This window comes from Rutidosis leptorrhynchoides, chromosome 4 (genome assembly GCF_046630445.1).
Source record: "Rutidosis leptorrhynchoides isolate AG116_Rl617_1_P2 chromosome 4, CSIRO_AGI_Rlap_v1, whole genome shotgun sequence".
In the NCBI taxonomy this organism is placed as follows: Eukaryota; Viridiplantae; Streptophyta; class Magnoliopsida; order Asterales; family Asteraceae; genus Rutidosis; species Rutidosis leptorrhynchoides.
Genome location: NC_092336.1, coordinates 19,361,211 through 19,378,773, shown reverse-complemented (window position 1 = coordinate 19,378,773; position 17,563 = coordinate 19,361,211). Strand labels below are relative to the sequence as shown.

The 17,563-nt window shown below is 37.9% G+C and overlaps 1 long non-coding RNA gene across 1 annotated transcript; it reads right to left on the bottom strand.

Annotated features, from left to right (window-relative positions):
- Window positions 1-260: 260 nt before the first annotated feature.
- On the bottom strand, window positions 261-17,556 carry LOC139844616 (uncharacterized). The gene is made up of 3 exons (XR_011758028.1): window positions 17,274-17,556; window positions 717-803; window positions 261-513 (listed from the first exon to the last, which is right to left on the bottom strand). It is a non-coding gene; the product is annotated as an uncharacterized lncRNA (long non-coding RNA).
- Window positions 17,557-17,563: the final 7 nt, after the last annotated feature.

Here is a 17,563-nt window from a genome sequence, read left to right as displayed (position 1 = left end):
CCACTTTGAGAAGAAAATCAAAAGGCATAGTCAAATAATGTAATCAAATCATAGTGCCTCTCAATAACACATGCAAAAAACCCAAGTTTAGAAATTTGTTAATAATTTCAGAAGGTGTTACAGTGTCTATATAAAGAATCTTATGGCATGAGAAAGTCATAACGTTAAGAGAGTAAACCCATATATATCAAAAGGTTTACTAATGTAGTGTAGTTAGATTCATACCTATTTTTTTTAATAATGTGTCAATTGTGGTTTTGTGTTATCCTTATCAGGTCGAACATGTAGGATCATGAGACATACGGTAGTCATTAAAAAATTCTTGATTCATAAATGTAGCACGAAGTGTCACACTGTTTGTTTATCGCCTTATAAAAATTTGGATGCAAAGACAAAGAGTTGACCTGGATTAAAATTAGATTTTGAATCCCCATCCTCATCACTCCATCCAGAAGAACGATTGTCCCGTCTTCCAAAACTTCTTTGAATCAACCCAAGTGGAAATGAAGAGCTCTAATCATTGCAAAGGAAAACTTGCAACGGTAAAACTCCCACAAGTTATTAACTGGTCTACATTAGTACTCTAATCTAGCTAACTGTTTTAGACTTATAGCCCATTAACTCATTCACATGATAACACAACATCAGTAAACATAAAATATCCGCACATAAATTAAATAAACATTCAAAAATCATACTCCGTAATACAAATGTACCTTAGAACTGATTGATCGTATTTGCTCAGCAGCTTTTTGCATATTTCCAATTCACCAAATGAAACCAAAAAATCTCTAGCATACATCCTGAATCATCCAATGAAATTTCAGCACAATTAGAAGCAAAACAATAAAGAACCTTCAAATAAGGACAAGAATCATGTATCAGATAAGAAAATAACAACTTTTTAGATTCAATAATCAATTCAATAACTGAACATGAAACTAATCATATATGGCAATAAACATACAAACAATGCAAACTCATCTAATATAATTAATATGTGTAAAAAAGGGAATCAAGAAGAATTAAGTAGACAAGAAGTGGATCATCTTAGTAAAGTAGTACCATAAAATGCATGATCCACATTTTGCCCCTACTACCCATGGTACAAATCTAGGAGTTCCTCTGCCCGTTATAAACTTGCACCATAGAGATATACTCATATACGTACATACATGTCACTCAAATTTTCTGGTTAAAGCATTTCTAAAAAAACTATAGAAATGACAATGTGGGTGGGTCAGTTTAAATAGGCATACAGATAAAAGCATACCATCAAATCAGTTTACTCTCTTCTTGTCACTTGGGCATTTTATCGAGCATGTGGTGTGCATCATGTAACGACCCGACTTTTTCGACTTGCTTTTATGCCTTGTATTCTAGCGAAACTGCGTATTTGTGCGTACTGTGTTACTTTATTACTCCGGAACCTTGGCACACGTGTTTTATATTCATATTTACTTTAAAACGTGCCTTGGTGTATGTAGAATGCTTAACTTGTCCATTGGATGCTTTATAACCGTTAGTGTTATTTACCGTTACGATTAAAACGCGGACTGCGCGCACGTTTGACTTTTGTCGGAACCGAAACTTTTGGACTGCGAAATATTAATTATTATTTTCTAATAATAATTACCTGGGCCTTTGGATGCTTAATTTTATTTATTTAATTGCTAAAGCCCAATAGTTAGCCTTTTTGGACTTTTTACCTTGTTGGGCTCAAGCCCACCCTACTCTAGCTAGTGACCCAATTAATTAGCCCAAGTATTATTACTAGTGGCCCATAATAATAAATAAATAATAAATAAATTAATTAATGAGTCATACTAGCATAAGGGATAAGGATTATCAACTTTGTTACATAAGATTCTAGCAAAAGGACATACTTTAGACACCATTAGCCAAAAAGCAAGATTTTGTCCCCCCTCCCCCTCTAAAATTCGTCCACCACCACCACCATATGGCTTGCCACCTCATCAATCCATGTGATATCCATTTGCTTATAAATACTAGCCTTAAGTCCCTCATTACAACACTTGATCATTTTAGCATTTCACACACTTCTCCTTTCTTTCTTTCTTCTACTTGTAAGTTTTCTTTTCCTTTTCCTTTTCCTTTCAAAATCGTGGTCATCATCTTCATTTATGGAGATCAAGTTTCCTTTTAGCTTTGATCTTACTTATATCTTGTTGATTCAAGCATGAATCTTTCAAGAACATGGAAGATTCAAGCTTTCTAGCTTGAATCTTCATATCTTTTGTAGATCTACTTCTTTTATGCTTTAATCTTTCTATTTTATGATAAAGATTCAAACTTTTGTTTGTAATCTTCATGCATCTTCAAGATCCAAGCTTTATGCTTCAAGATCTTCAAGAACAATCAAGATGCAAGCTTTCTAGCTTGAATCTTCATATATTGTTGTTAGATTCAAGTTCTTTTTACTTTGATCTTGTTATTTTATTAAAAAGTTTCAAACTTTTGTTTGTAATCTTCATGTATCTTCAAGATCCAAGCTTTATGCTTCAAGATCTTCAAGAACACTTAAAGGTTCAAGCTTTCTAGCTTTGTAACCTTGTAACTTGTGTGAAATGGATCCAAGCTCTCTAGCTTAGGGTTCCATCACCTCTTTTGACTTAGATTGTGTTCATACTTGTTAAATTGATGTAAAGTTTGTAACTTTAGTTGTTATTGTGACTTGTATTAGTGTTAAGACTAAGGATATGATGTAACCTTAGTTCATCATCCATCTAAGACTCATGAATGAGTTGTATTCTTACTTGGTCTTAACATATTTTGTATTGATGGTGAATCTTGGTCAAAAGTGATGCTAAACCATCAACGAGTTGTACACTTGAAGCTACAAGCATCAAGGATGAGAACCGTGATGAGCATCGAGCACCAAGAACCCCACCGGAGCACTTGTCCACTGATTTTCGTATCTGATCAGACCACCTGGGCTACTGGAAAGCTGATTTTCAGTTAGTTCGGTTCGAGTAGATGATTTTCCGTTTAGGCCTCGCCTTAATCCGAGTTACGGTTTAGGATTTATGGCCCTCCGAGAGTCACTACACCCTATTAACGTTGTGCTGAAATTTCTGACCTACTCGCACTTAAACCGTCATCACGGTCAAACGAAGACGAGTTAGGTTCTGAAAATTGGTCAAATGTTAGGGGACTCATGTACGAAGCCATAGCCACTGACCATGTGTCTTTTCGATTTACGTAGAGGTCGTAGCTGCTGACCGAAGTCAGCCTATTGTTTCGATCTCTATTCTTGTCAAACTCACTTAGCTTTTACGATGATGAATGATGATGATGATGACACTTAAACTTATTTTATGCACTATTAGAACTTATTAAGACAACCTACTGACCTAGTAACCTTTGATTTAGGTTGACGACCTTTCGGACCGACTTACTACTTGCGTACTTTCATTACCGACTTTACCGCTTTTATCACTGTGAGTTATAGCATCCTTTTTTACTACTTTTACTATTTTTGGGACTGAGAATACATGCGATTTTTACGTTTTACATACTAGGCACGAGTACTTAAACTTTGTATGTATGTGGGTTATATAACGGCATAAACATTCCCTTTAGCACGGTAACGTTTAGTCATTGGTTTTTGAACCGGTGAACGCGAATCTTAGATATGGATCCATAGGGTTTGACATCCCACTCGGGCTAGTCGCGCTAGCATTTAACGGGTGTTTAATACTTCGTGAACATATGCACTCGCCAAGTGTACTTTCAGGGGGTTATAAACGTTAAGTTTAGTTACCGGGTGCCCATGGTTATGCATATACTTTTCATACTGTTTTGATACGCTGTTGCAGCACTGAAATCTCGTGGCCTATCTTACGTTACTATTACAACTTAAACTATAGCTCACCAACATTCGTGTTGACTTTTTAAGCGTGTATTTCTCAGGTGCCTAGAGGTTTATTGCTTCCGCTGTTACACTTGCTGTCATGCTGTTATTGAATTGCTGTTATGGACCTACTGAACTAGTTATCCGCTGCATTACTAGAGATGTCTCAAATTATGAAACTTATGTTTTGCATTCGTAAACTTATGTTATTTCGGAATAATGGTTTGTAATAAGTCTTATGACATGTTATCTTTGTAAAACGTTATCTTTTTAATGAATGCAAATCGGTTTTCAAACAGCATATAGTGTTTGACCTTGTGATGATCCTGTTGTTTATGATCCGTACACGATGGTTTTGTACGGGGCGTTACAGTTGGTATCAGAGCATTGGTTGTAGGGAATTAGGTTGCATTAGTGAGTCTAGGACCGACCCGAGTAGGATTCACTAATAGGACTAATCTACAACTTGCTAGTTTACTTGTTTCTGCATGCTACTGCTTACTTTTACTACCATGTGATCTTACTGCATGCTATTGCTTATCTTTACTGCCATGCGAACTTGCTGTATGCCTATTTCTTCCTTTGCATGATTACTATCTGCTTTCACTGTTATTACTGTTTAGCACTGTTGTTATTGCCATGCTAGGATGCTATAGTGCCTAATACTTGCTTGCTTATGACTTACTGATATGGAAAATTTATTTTCCTTGTTCAGATGTCGGATATTCCACCTGTCATTATTTTAGACAGCAATTCAGACTTGTCAGCCACCTCACCTACTGCTGCTACCGATACACAGATCACGTTAACCAGTGACCCCGGCGCTTCATCCTCCGGAACAAGCAGCCATACACCTGTACCGGTGGTTACCGCAGTCGGAGCCCAGGACCCTCCGGAGATTCCAGCTCCAGTTGCCCCGGTACCTCAGGAGCCACAGCCTCGCCCCAGTGGGGTTGTGATTCCTGCGGATCTTGGGGAAGGTCCGGTTCGTAATGAACGTAACCACTGGTGCCGACGCACTCCTGTTGGACGTCTCGTGCCAATCGGACCCGCCAGATACAGACAGATGATGGCCGCTCGAGGAGGGCCACCTGTGGTGTCACCCCCAGCTAGTTCAGACGACTCATCCACAGACGACTCTAGTGACGATGATTCCGACGAGGAGGACCTTGATGATACACCTGTCCAGCCACCCTCCACCCCGCCGAAGAAGCGGTACCGTTTCGATGGCACCGTTATTCCGGGGATCAACGGAGGACGAGCATTCACTGACGCACATGGTCAGTGTCGTAGGGTTACCACCCGTAAGCGGGTCGTACCTTACCCGGCTGATCCGTTCATGCGTAAGCCTTACCGCCATGCAGCATCTACCTCTGGAGCCGGACCATCTGCACCACCAGCACCACCTGCACCAGCAGCACCGCCTGCTCTGCCAGCCCCTCCCTCTGTCGAGGAACTGGCAAGGGAGGTGGAGATCCTACGTGCTCGGGTAACTGAGCTCGAGGAGCAGATGTCCCATGTGCTGGACATCCTTTACCCACCATCACCATAGAGCTTTGTAGTAGGTTTCATTTTGTAATCTCGTTTGTAGATCCATGTTTTCCTTATGTAATGTACGAACTTATGTATGCAACTCTTTAATAATGGAACTTTGTATTGTTAAATTCTTGCACAGTGTTCCATTTACATTAGTGTATGTTGGTTTTGCGGTATTTGTACCTAGTTGCGTCACTATATTGGCATGCGTTATGTTGTTTCCCTGTTTACTATATACTATATTATTATATATTAAATGCTGAATTTTGACTTAAGTCAAAATTTCTGTTTCGAAGGGCAATGGCAAACACACGAACAACACCCACAGCAGCTCAAATCGAAGAGATGATTAATGAACGAGTCGCCGCAGCCTTGGCGGAAATGAACCCTCAAGCTGAACCACCGCCGGTTATCCAACCCGTTCGAAAAGAGTGCACCTACAAAGAATTCCAGAGCTGTAAGCCACATAACTTCAGCGGAACTGAGGGGCCTGTTGGTCTCACAAGATGGTTTGAAAAGCTTGAATCAGTATTCCGAGTCAGCAACTGTTCCGAGTCTAACAAAACCAAATTTGCTTCCTGCACGCTATCTGATGGCGCCCTCACGTGGTGGAACACCATGGCTCGGGCACAAGGTATTGATGAGGCGTATGCTACACCATGGGAGGAGTTGAAAGCGGCTATGATTGATGAGTATTGTCCGAGAACCGAGATACAAAAGATGGAAATAGAGTTTATGCAATTGAAAGCTGTTGACAACGATCTCGATGGTTACAATCGGAGGTTTCTTGAGTTAGCTCTTATGTGTCCTACCATGGTCACCCCGGAATTCAAGCGTATGGAGAGATACTTTTGGGGACTCCCTAAGTCCATTAAGGGTAATGTCACCTCGTCCAAGCCACCGAATGTTCCCGAAGCAATGCGCATGGCGCATACACTCATGAATCAGATTCTCATCGATGAACCGGAGAAGTCCAAGTCTGAAGCGGGTAGTGGTGAGAAGCGTAAGTGGGATAATAACAAGGGAAGAACCTATGATCAAACCCCTGCCAAGAGGCACAACAACGGTGGAAACCCCAACCCAGGCACAAGTTCAAACCCGAACTACAAGGGCACTCTACCGCAGTGCAAGAGGTGTTACAAACATCACACTGGGTACTGTAATGCGGTCTGTGAAAAGTGCAACCGGATCGGACATGTTGGTAAGAACTGCAAGATTCCCGTCCCAGCTGCAAGGATAAACCCGAATGGGCCAAGGAAATGCTATGAGTGTGGACAGCAGGGCCACTTTAGGAATGATTGCCCCAATAAGAAGAAGGACGGCGGACCACCGCGTGGTAGAGCTTTTAATGTTAATGCAAGGGATGCACGCGAGAACCCCGACTTGGTGACAGGTATATTCACTATCAACAATCTTTTAGCTTCTGTCCTATTTGATACTGGTGCCGATAGAAGTTATGTATGTAGACACTTTTGCGATAAGATAAATTGGTCATTAGTTCCTTTAAAAGAAAGTATGCTTGTCGAGGTAGCCAACGGTAAACTTGAAAAGGTTGACCAAATTGGCCGAGGAGCTATTATTAATGTAGCTGGTGTGGATTTCGAAATTGACTTGATACCTATCAAACTGGGAAGTTTTGACGTGATCGTCGATATGGATTGGTTGACCAAGGTAAGGGCTGATATTATTTGTGGAGATAAAGCTCTTCGTATACCACAAGGAGACGGTGAGCCACTGATTATTTACGGAGAGAGATGTAACTCGAAGCTGAACCTCATTAGTTGTATGAAAGCGCAGAAGATCATGAAGAAAGGACGACTTGCTGTTTTAGCACACGTGAAGGCTTTAGAATCAGAGGAGAAGAGTGTGAATGATGTGCGAATCGTTAATGAATTCCCCGACGTCTTTCCGGAAGAACTGCCTGGATTACCGCCACCAAGAGCAGTGGAGTTCCAGATCGATCTGGTGCCGAGAGCTGCACCCGTAGCTCGTGCGCCTTATCGTCTGGCACCTTCAGAACTGCAAGAATTGCAGAGTCAACTGCAGGAATTGCTCGACCGAGGGTTTATCCAACCGAGCTCGTCGCCTTGGGGCGCACCTGTTTTATTCATGAAGAAGAAGGACGGATCTTTCCGCATGTGTATCGACTACCGCGAACTCAACAAGTTGACGATTAAGAACCGATATTCTCTTCCCCGAATTGACGATCTTTTTGATCAGCTACAAGGATCGAGCGCTTATTCTAAGATCGATTTGCGATCAGGTTATCACCAATTGAGGGTGAAGGAGAGTGATGTGATGAAGACTGCGTTTAGAACCCGCTATGGTCATTACGAGTTTCTCGTGATGCCATTCGGTTTAACCAACGCACCCGCTGTGTTCATGGACCTCATGAATCGTGTCTGCAAGCCTTATCTGGATAAATTCATTATCGTCTTCATAGATGATATCCTCATCTACTCCAAGAGCAAAGAAGAACATGAACAACATCTTCGGTTAGTGCTCGAACTCTTGAGACAAGAGCAGCTTTATGCCAAATTCTCCAAGTGTGAATTTTGGTTGAAGGAAGTCCAATTTATGGGTCATATTGTGAGTGATCAAGGTATCAAAGTTGACCCCGCCAAGATTGAAGCTATCAACAAGTGGGAGATACCCACTACTCCGACTCACATCCGCCAATTTCTAGGTCTTGCCGGTTATTACCGAAGGTTCATTGAAGGTTTCTCTTTGATTTCGCGTCCTTTGACTGCGTTAACTCATAAAGGAAAGAAGTTTGTTTGGGAAAAAGAGCAAGAAGCAGCATTTCAAACCCTGAAGCTGAAGTTAACCACCGCACCTATCCTATCTCTTCCTGAAGGCAGTGACGACTTCGTTGTGTACTGCGATGCTTCGAGGAATGGTTTTGGCTGTGTGTTGATGCAAAGAACGAAGGTCGTTGCTTATGCATCTCGTCAACTGAAGGTCCACGAGCGAAACTACACTACTCACGATCTCGAACTTGGAGCCGTCGTCTTCGCATTGAAGCTGTGGAGACACTATCTTTATGGAACAAAGAGTACTATCTTTACCGATCACAAGAGTCTCCAACACATCTTCGATCAGAAGCAACTAAACATGAGACAGCGTCGATGGATTGAGACGCTAAACGACTACGATTGTGAATTTCGCTACCATCCGGGCAAGGCCAATGTTGTAGCTGACGCATTAAGTCGAAAGGAGAGGACGGTACCCCTTCGTGTTCAGGCTCTGAACATCACCATCCATTCGAACCTCCACAGTCAGATTCGAGTAGCCCAAGAAGAGGCTCTCAAGGAGGAGAACATATCTCATGAATACCTGAACATTCTCGTCTCTAAATTCGAGGTTAAGGAGTCTGGACTCCGATGTTATGCCGGAAGAATTTGGGTACCTCGTTATGGAGATCTACGGAACCTTATACTTGATGAAGCCCACAAGTCGAGATATTCGATTCATCCAGGAGCTGGCAAAATGTACCACGATCTTAAGGAACAGTATTGGTGGCCAAATCTTAAGAAGGATGTTGCAACTTATGTTGGAAGGTGTTTGACTTGTTCGAAGGTTAAAGCTGAACATCAGAGGCCATCTGGATTACTTCAACAACCAGAAATCCCACAATGGAAATGGGAAGCAATTACAATGGATTTCATCACGAAGCTACCAAAGACGGTGGGCGGATACGATACAATCTGGGTTATCATTGACCGTCTTACCAAATCTGCTCATTTTCTAGCAATGAAAGAAACAGATACAATGGAGAGACTTGCTCAACTGTACATCAAAGAGGTGGTATCTCGTCATGGTGTGCCCTTATCAATCATCTCAGATCGCGATCCCCGTTTTGCTTCCAGATTCTGGCGTTCTTTGCAAGAAGCCTTGGGAACTCGTCTCGACATGAGCACCGCGTATCACCCCCAGACCGACGGTCAGAGCGAACGAACGATTCAGAATTTAGAGGACATGTTACGTGCCTGTGTTATTGACTTCGGAAAGTCTTGGGAAAGGCATCTGCCGCTGGCCGAATTCTCTTACAACAACAGTTATCATTCAAGTATTAAAGCCGCACCTTTTGAAGCGTTGTATGGCCGCAAGTGCCGTTCTCCTATTTGTTGGGCTGAGTTAGGCGAAGTGCAAATTACCAGACCCGAGATAGTCCATGAAACGATGGAGAAGATTTCTCAGATTCAGGCGAGACTTAAGACTGCCCGTGATCGCCAAAAGAGTTATGCTGATCTTAAACGTAAAGACTTCGAATTTAATGTAGGTGACCGTGTGATGTTGAAGGTTGCACCTTGGAAAGGTGTAATTCGTTTTGGGAAACGCGGAAAGTTGAACCCGCGATACATCGGACCCTTTGAAATTTTGGAACGTATCGGACCGGTTGCTTACCGTTTGGATCTTCCGACTCAGTTGAGTGTCGTTCATCCTACCTTTCATGTATCAAATTTGAAGAAATGTCTTGCTCCACCGGAACTTATCATACCATTGGAAGAACTTACCATTGATGACCAACTCCACTTCATGGAAGAACCTATTGAAATTATGGACCGTGAGGTCAAAACCTTGAAACGCAATAAGATTCCAATTGTCCGAGTTCGATGGAATGCCAAGCGTGGACCTGAGTTTACCTGGGAACGAGAGGATCAAATGATGCAGAAGTATCCTCACCTTTTCCCGACTCCAACACCTACCTCAGCTTAAATTTTGGGATGAAATTTCCAATAACAGGTGGGTAATGTAACGACCCGACTTTTTCGACTTGCTTTTATGCCTTGTATTCTAGCGAAACTGCGTATTTGTGCGTACTGTGTTACTTTATTACTCCGGAACCTTGGCACACGTGTTTTATATTCATATTTACTTTAAAATGTGCCTTGGTGTTTGTAGAATGCTTAACTTGTCCATTGGATGCTTTATAACCGTTAGTGTTATTTACCGTTACGATTAAAACGCGGACTGCGCGCACGTTTGACTTTTGTCGGAACCGGAACTTTTGGACTGCGAAATATTAATTATTATTTTCTAATAATAATTACCTGGGCCTTTGGATGCTTAATTTTATTTATTTAATTGCTAAAGCCCAATAGTTAGCCTTTTTGGACTTTTTACCTTGTTGGGCTCAAGCCCACCCTACTCTAGTTAGTGACCCAATTAATTAGCCCAAGTATTATTACTAGTGGCCCATAATGAAAGGACCAGTCCTAATCCATCTGGACAAAGTCACCAATAACCGGTTCCATTGTGATGATCGACTCCAAATACTGTCTTTAAAATGAGCAAATGCACAGCGGAAATGTTTCTTTCATACCTGAGAATAAACATGCTTTCAAGTGTCAACCAAAAGGTTGGTGAGTTCATTAGTTTAACATAAATAATCATTTCATAATTTTAATAGACCACAAGATTTCATATTTCCATTTCTCATAAGCATACGTCCCATACATAGAGACAAAAATATCATTCATATGGATTGAACACCTGGTAACCGACATTCACAATATACATATAAGAATATCCCCATCATTCCGGGATCCTCCTTCGGACATGATATAAATTTCGAATTACTAAAGCATCCGGTACTTTGGATGGGGCTTGTTGGGCCCGATAGATCTATCTTTAGAGTTCGCGTCAATTAGGGTTTCTGTTCCCTAATTCTTAGATTACCAGACTATATAGGGTGATATTCGATTTGATAATCCAACCATATAATGTAGTTTCGGTTACTTGTGTCTATTTCGTAAAACAGTTATAAAAGCAGCGCATGTATTCTCAGTCCCAAAAATATATATTGTAAAAGCATTTAAAAAGGGATTAATGAAACTCACACATATAAATATTGTAAAACAATTATCAAAACAGTGCATGTATTCTCAGCCCAAAAATGTAATGAGTAAAAGGGAGCAAATGAACTCACCATACTGTATTTTGTAGTAAAAATACATATGACGTCATTTAACAAGTGTAGGGTTGACCTCGGATTCACGAACCTATATTCAATTATGTATATTAACACATGTAATGGTAATCGAATAATTTTATATTTTAGTTAGTGATTTAATTGTAATTATATGTTTTATCAATAAATGATTTAAGTATTTCTATTTTATGTATTTAACTAAATAATTAGTATTTATTATAAAACATTAATATAGATTTGTTATATGTATTAACTATAGTGTTTATATACTAAAAATCATTTGATTAAACAGTATTAATAATATTAAATAAAAAAATGTATTATTTTATAATAATAATAATCTTAGTAAATATACTTAATAATGTTAATAATAATAATTATGATTCTAAAAATAATAGTACTTATAATGATAGTGATATTAATAGTAATGTTGATAATAATAAAATTGATAGTTTTTAATGATAATCATACTTATAATAATAAATAAAATGATAATTTTAATAAAAATACTTTTGTTAATAATAATAAATTAAAAAAAATGAATATTTTGATAATAATTCTAATAATGGTACTATTAATAATGATAATAGTAATGATAATCATAACACTCATTTTAATGATAATAATAATAATAAGTATATTCTTTATGTTAGTATAGTAATAATAACAATAATAATAACAACAACAATCATAATAATAATAATAATACTAATAATGAAATAATAATGATAAAGATAACTACCTCAACATAGGCCAAAAAGATATAATGCCCACGATGGGACTCGAACCCAAGACCTCTCGCTTAGGCACAAACACCCATAACCATTTATCTACCTTATATTTTTTCTGATTAAACTCGTATCTTAAAAGCTTTAACCCAGAGTTAGGAGTTCATGGCCCAAGAAGAATGATCTCTTCAGCCCGCCAACAAAACAGATGTTAGATCACAGTCCAATTAATCGACCCAACCAGAATACGACCCAACAATTAGCAAGACAAGATTACTGCCCAGACCTTGCTTTCTTTTAAATTAAATCGAATAGGGTTAAGTGGGATACAGCCGTGATGTTTCCTGTGATCATAGGATTCGGAAAAATAGCTTTACAGCTATTAATGCATAATCATCGTTAACAGCTTCCCATTATCATCACCTCTTCATCATTATTACGTTTAACAACATCACATAATCATTTATAATTATCTTCATTAAATTTTTGAATTATCACAATCATATATAAAATCATCCAAGTAGGTTCCTGGTTGGCACAAAAGATGAAGGTAGCGGTTTGTCTCGTTTGAAACAGACAGCAAAAAAAAAGTGCACAGCTGTGTACAACTGGATCAAAAAGTTGAGCAGCAGGTACACGAAAAGAAACAAAAGAAATATGTCACTGCAGTAGCTTTATAAGGTAAAAAAAAATAAAAAATAAAAATTAAGGTGGTGTTTATTCCCGGTAGTTTGCAACAGTGGTGGGTTTTGTTTACAACAGAAAATCAAAACAAACATAGGTTATGATGATGGTGATGGTCGAATAAACTTTAAGAGGTTGGTGCTTGAACCGTGGTTTCATGGTGGTGAAGAAGATGGGTACAAGGTGGTGGTTTGGTCCATTATCATGGTGACGGGTTCAAGTGGTAATGAGGGTAATGGAGGTGTTGATCGAGGTTAGTGGTGTTTGGGTTAATGGAGTTCGGTTTACACAATAGATAGAAACAGTGAGCATGCATTAAGATTTGAGTAGAATAAGTTGGTTTTTAAATGAATAATCGATGGTGTGGTGGCGGTTTAAGTAGACATCGAAACAAGAGGAGAGGATGGGTGTATGATGGCGTGTGGTCTCGGGTTCAATTCGACAGCAACACAGAACAAAAATATAGTGACAACATTGGTTTGATAATCGGTGAAGATGGTAGTAAGGTGATAGTTGATCGAATAAGAAAAAAAAGAAAAAAAAAATAACTTTGTTGGTGGTGCTCCGGTTATGGTGGTGGTTTGTTTATGGTAAACGAAAACAAAAAAAATAAAATGGTGATTATGGTGGTTCTTTGTTGAAGTGGGTTTTCGTGTTGTGGGTTGGAGTGACAGTAACAAAGTGAGTATTGGTTTGTCATTCGATCCATAATAGAAAAAGGGTGTAGCAGCAGAACTTACGATGCAGTAGCTTTTGGTATTGTCGATCAATAGCATAACATGAATATGGTTGATGGGGTTTTTGGGTTTCGACAGAAAGAAGAAACAGGTGTAGCATTTATATATAAAATATAAAGGAAGGGTGGTGGTTGCTCTAGCTCGATGGTGGTTTTCGGTTATGGTGATGGTCGTGATGGTTTGTGAGTTTATAGGTGTTTCTCACTGCAAACACCAAGAAGTAGTATATATTTATGTAAGTGTATGTATATTCTATATGTAGATTTTTATGTGCTAGTGGAAAGATGACAGGCAAACACAAACAAAAAGATTACAATGAATTTCAATATTTAACAGTGATCGAATAGTAATATCAATTCCAATTCATGAATGAAGTGCCAAGGAGTTGTCGAGTTGTGATTTCAATCACATAAAGCAACATTTACTATATTAATTAAATATGATAATAAACCTAAAGTCTGTGATGAATTGAAATTAACATAATGTACTGGAATCATTATATATTATCCACCGACACTTTTATTAGAAATATTATATCGTGCTCCGTTGATCATTAGTGACGGATTAAAAGTCCTCGGAGAGATTCCAAATTCTTAAATTAAATTCCATTATTTATATCGATCATTATAGTAAAAATAATCGGTCATTAATTGTTTAAAATTATTAAATAACAATTTACTTAATTATTAGCCTCCAACCTTAAGTAAAATATAAGAAGTGTTAAAATTTAATAATTAAATCCTAAATACATTTCTAATAAGTCTATAATTTATAGAACTTATTTTCGTATCACCGTTTATTATTATTATTATTTTTTTTTTTAAATTACACAAGTCTGAATTTAACTTGCTTAATATCAATCGGAACATCAAACGAGTATTACAATCATTTAATATTTATTTTTAATATACTTTATTTATATATAGAGATATATTTTAAATAATAATTATTATAATATCCTATTTTTTTTTATTAATCTTTAATAACAACATATAATACATCAAATTATATTTCAAATTATTATTTATGAATATATACACACATCTATATTTACCATTAATTGTTCGTGAATCGTCGGGCATGGTTAAAAGGGTAATTGATTACATGTATATAGATTTCAAAACTTTCGAGACTCAACATTACAAATTTTGCTTATCGTGTCTGAATAATATAAAGATTAAGTTTAAATTTGATCAGAAATTTCCGGATCATCACACATAATAATAAATAAATAATAAATAAATTAATTAATGAGTCATACTAGCATAAGGGATAAGGATTATCAACTTTGTTACATAAGATTCTAGCAAAAGGACATACTTTAGACACCATTAGCCAAAAAGCAAGATTTTGTCCCCCCTCCCCCTCTAAAATTCGTCCACCACCACCACCATATGGCTTGCCACCTCATCAATCCATGTGATATCCATTTGCTTATAAATACTAGCCTTAAGTCCCTTATTACAACACTTGATCATTTTAGCATTTCACACACTTCTCCTTTCTTTCTTTCTTCTACTTGTAAGTTTTCTTTTCCCTTTCCTTTTCCTTTCAAAATCGTGGTCATCATCATCATTTATGGAGATCAAGTTTCCTTTTAGCTTTGATCTTACTTATATCTTGTTGATTCAAGCATGAATCTTTCAAGAACATGGAAGATTCAAGCTTTCTAGCTTGAATCTTCATATCTTTTGTAGATCTACTTCTTTTATGCTTTAATCTTTCTATTTTATGATAAAGATTCAAACTTTTTTTTGTAATCTTCATGCATCTTCAAGATCCAAGCTTTATGCTTCAAGATCTTCAAGAACAATCAAGATGCAAGCTTTCTAGCTTGAATCTTCATATATTGTTGTTAGATTCAAGTTCTTTTTACTTTGATCTTGTTATTTTGTTAAAAAGTTTCAAACTTTTGTTTGTAATCTTCATGTATCTTCAAGATCCAAGCTTTATGCTTCAAGATCTTCAAGAACACTTAAAGGTTCAAGCTTTCTAGCTTTGTAACCTTGTAACTTGTGTGAAATGGATCCAAGCTCTCTAGCTTAGGGTTCCATCACCTCTTTTGACTTAGATTGTGTTCATACTTGTTAAATTGATGTAAAGTTTGTAACTTTAGTTGTTATTGTGACTTGTATTAGTGTTAAGACTAAGGATATGATGTAACCTTGGTTCATCATCCATCTAAGACTCATGAATGAGTTGTATTCTTACTTGGTCTTAACATATTATTTATTGATGGTGAATCTTGGTCAAAAGTGATGCTAAACCATCAACGAGTTGTACATTTGAAGCTACAAGCATCAAGGATGAGAACCGTGATGAGCATCGAGCACCAAGAACCCCACCAGAGCACTTGTCCACTGATTTTCGTATCTGATCAGACCACCTGGGCTACTGGATAGCTGATTTTCAGTTATTTCGGTTCGAGTAGATGATTTTCCGTTTAGGCCTCGCCTTAATCCGAGTTACGGTTTAGGATTTATGGCCCTCCGAGAGTCACTACACCCTATTAATGTTGTGCTGAAATTTCTGACCTACTCGCACTTAAACCGTCGCCACGGTCAAACGAAGACGATTTAGGTTCTGAAAATTGGTCAGATGTTAGGGGACTCAAGTACGAAGCCATAGCCACTGACCATGCGTCTTTTCGATTTACGTAGAGGTCGTAGCTGCTGACCGAAGTCAGCCTATTGTTTCGATCTCTATTCTTGTCAAACTCACTTAGCTTTTACGATGATGAATGATGATGATGATGACACTTAAACTTATTTTATGCACTATTAGAACTTATTAAGAAAACCTACTGACCTAGTAACCTTTGATTTAGGTTGACGACCTTTCGGACCGACTTACTACTTGCGTACTTTCATTACCGACTTTACCGCTTTTATCACTGTGAGTTATATCATCCTTTTTTACTACTTTTACTATTTTTGGGACTGAGAATACATGCGCTTTTTACATTTTACATACTAGGCACGAGTACTTAAACTTTGTATGTATGTGGGTTATATAACGGCATAAACATTCCCTTTAGCACGGTAACGTTTAGTCATTGGTTTTTGAACCGGTGAACGAGAATCTTAGATATGGATCCATAGGGTTTGACATCCCCACTCAGGCTAGTCGCGCTAGCATTTAATGGGTGTTTAATACTTCGTGAACATACGCACTCGCCAAGTGTACTTTCAGGGGGTTATAAACGTTAAGTTTAGTTACCGGGTGCCCACGGTTATGCATATACTTTTCATACTGTTTTGATACGCTGTTGCAGCACTGAAATCTCGTGGCCTATCTTACGTTACTATTACAACTTAAACTATAGCTCACCAACATTCGTGTTGATTTTTTAAGCGTGTATTTCTCAGGTGCCTAGAGGTTTATTGCTTCCGCTGTTACACTTGCTGTCATGCTGTTATTGAATTGCTGTTATGGACCTACTGAACTAGTTATCCGCTGCATTACTAGAGATGTCTCAAATTATGAAACTTATGTTTTGCATTCGTAAACTTATGTTATTTCGGAACAATGGTTTGTAATAAGTCTTATGACATGTTATCTTTGTAAAACGTTATCTTTTTAATGAATGCAAATCGGTTTTCAAACAGCATATAGTGTTTGACCTTGTGATGATCCTGTTGTTTATGATCCGTACACGATGGTTTTGTACGGGGCGTTACACATCACATTTGTTGATGTTATGGTCGTAGAAACATATACATAATTACATAATTACATAATTACATAATATAGTACAAGTATAAACCGATAAAACATACGAAATTTATCCATCGAAGGAGATGATAATGGCTTCAAGTCGACGGATTACTTGTAACTAAATCCATCAAATACTATTGAGACGTAATTGCTATGCAGTGTTTTCTATAACCAGTGTTTGATGAAAGCATTTTTTCTTCATACAATTACGTTTAAATTATTTGATTTAGAAGACTAAAAATGCAAATTTGAATCTGATTTAAGAATTGAGTGTTTGGAGAGGAAATTAGGGTTATTTTGGTGTAGTATAAATGTGAATGAATGAAATTGTGAAAGAACCCCTGATTTTTTT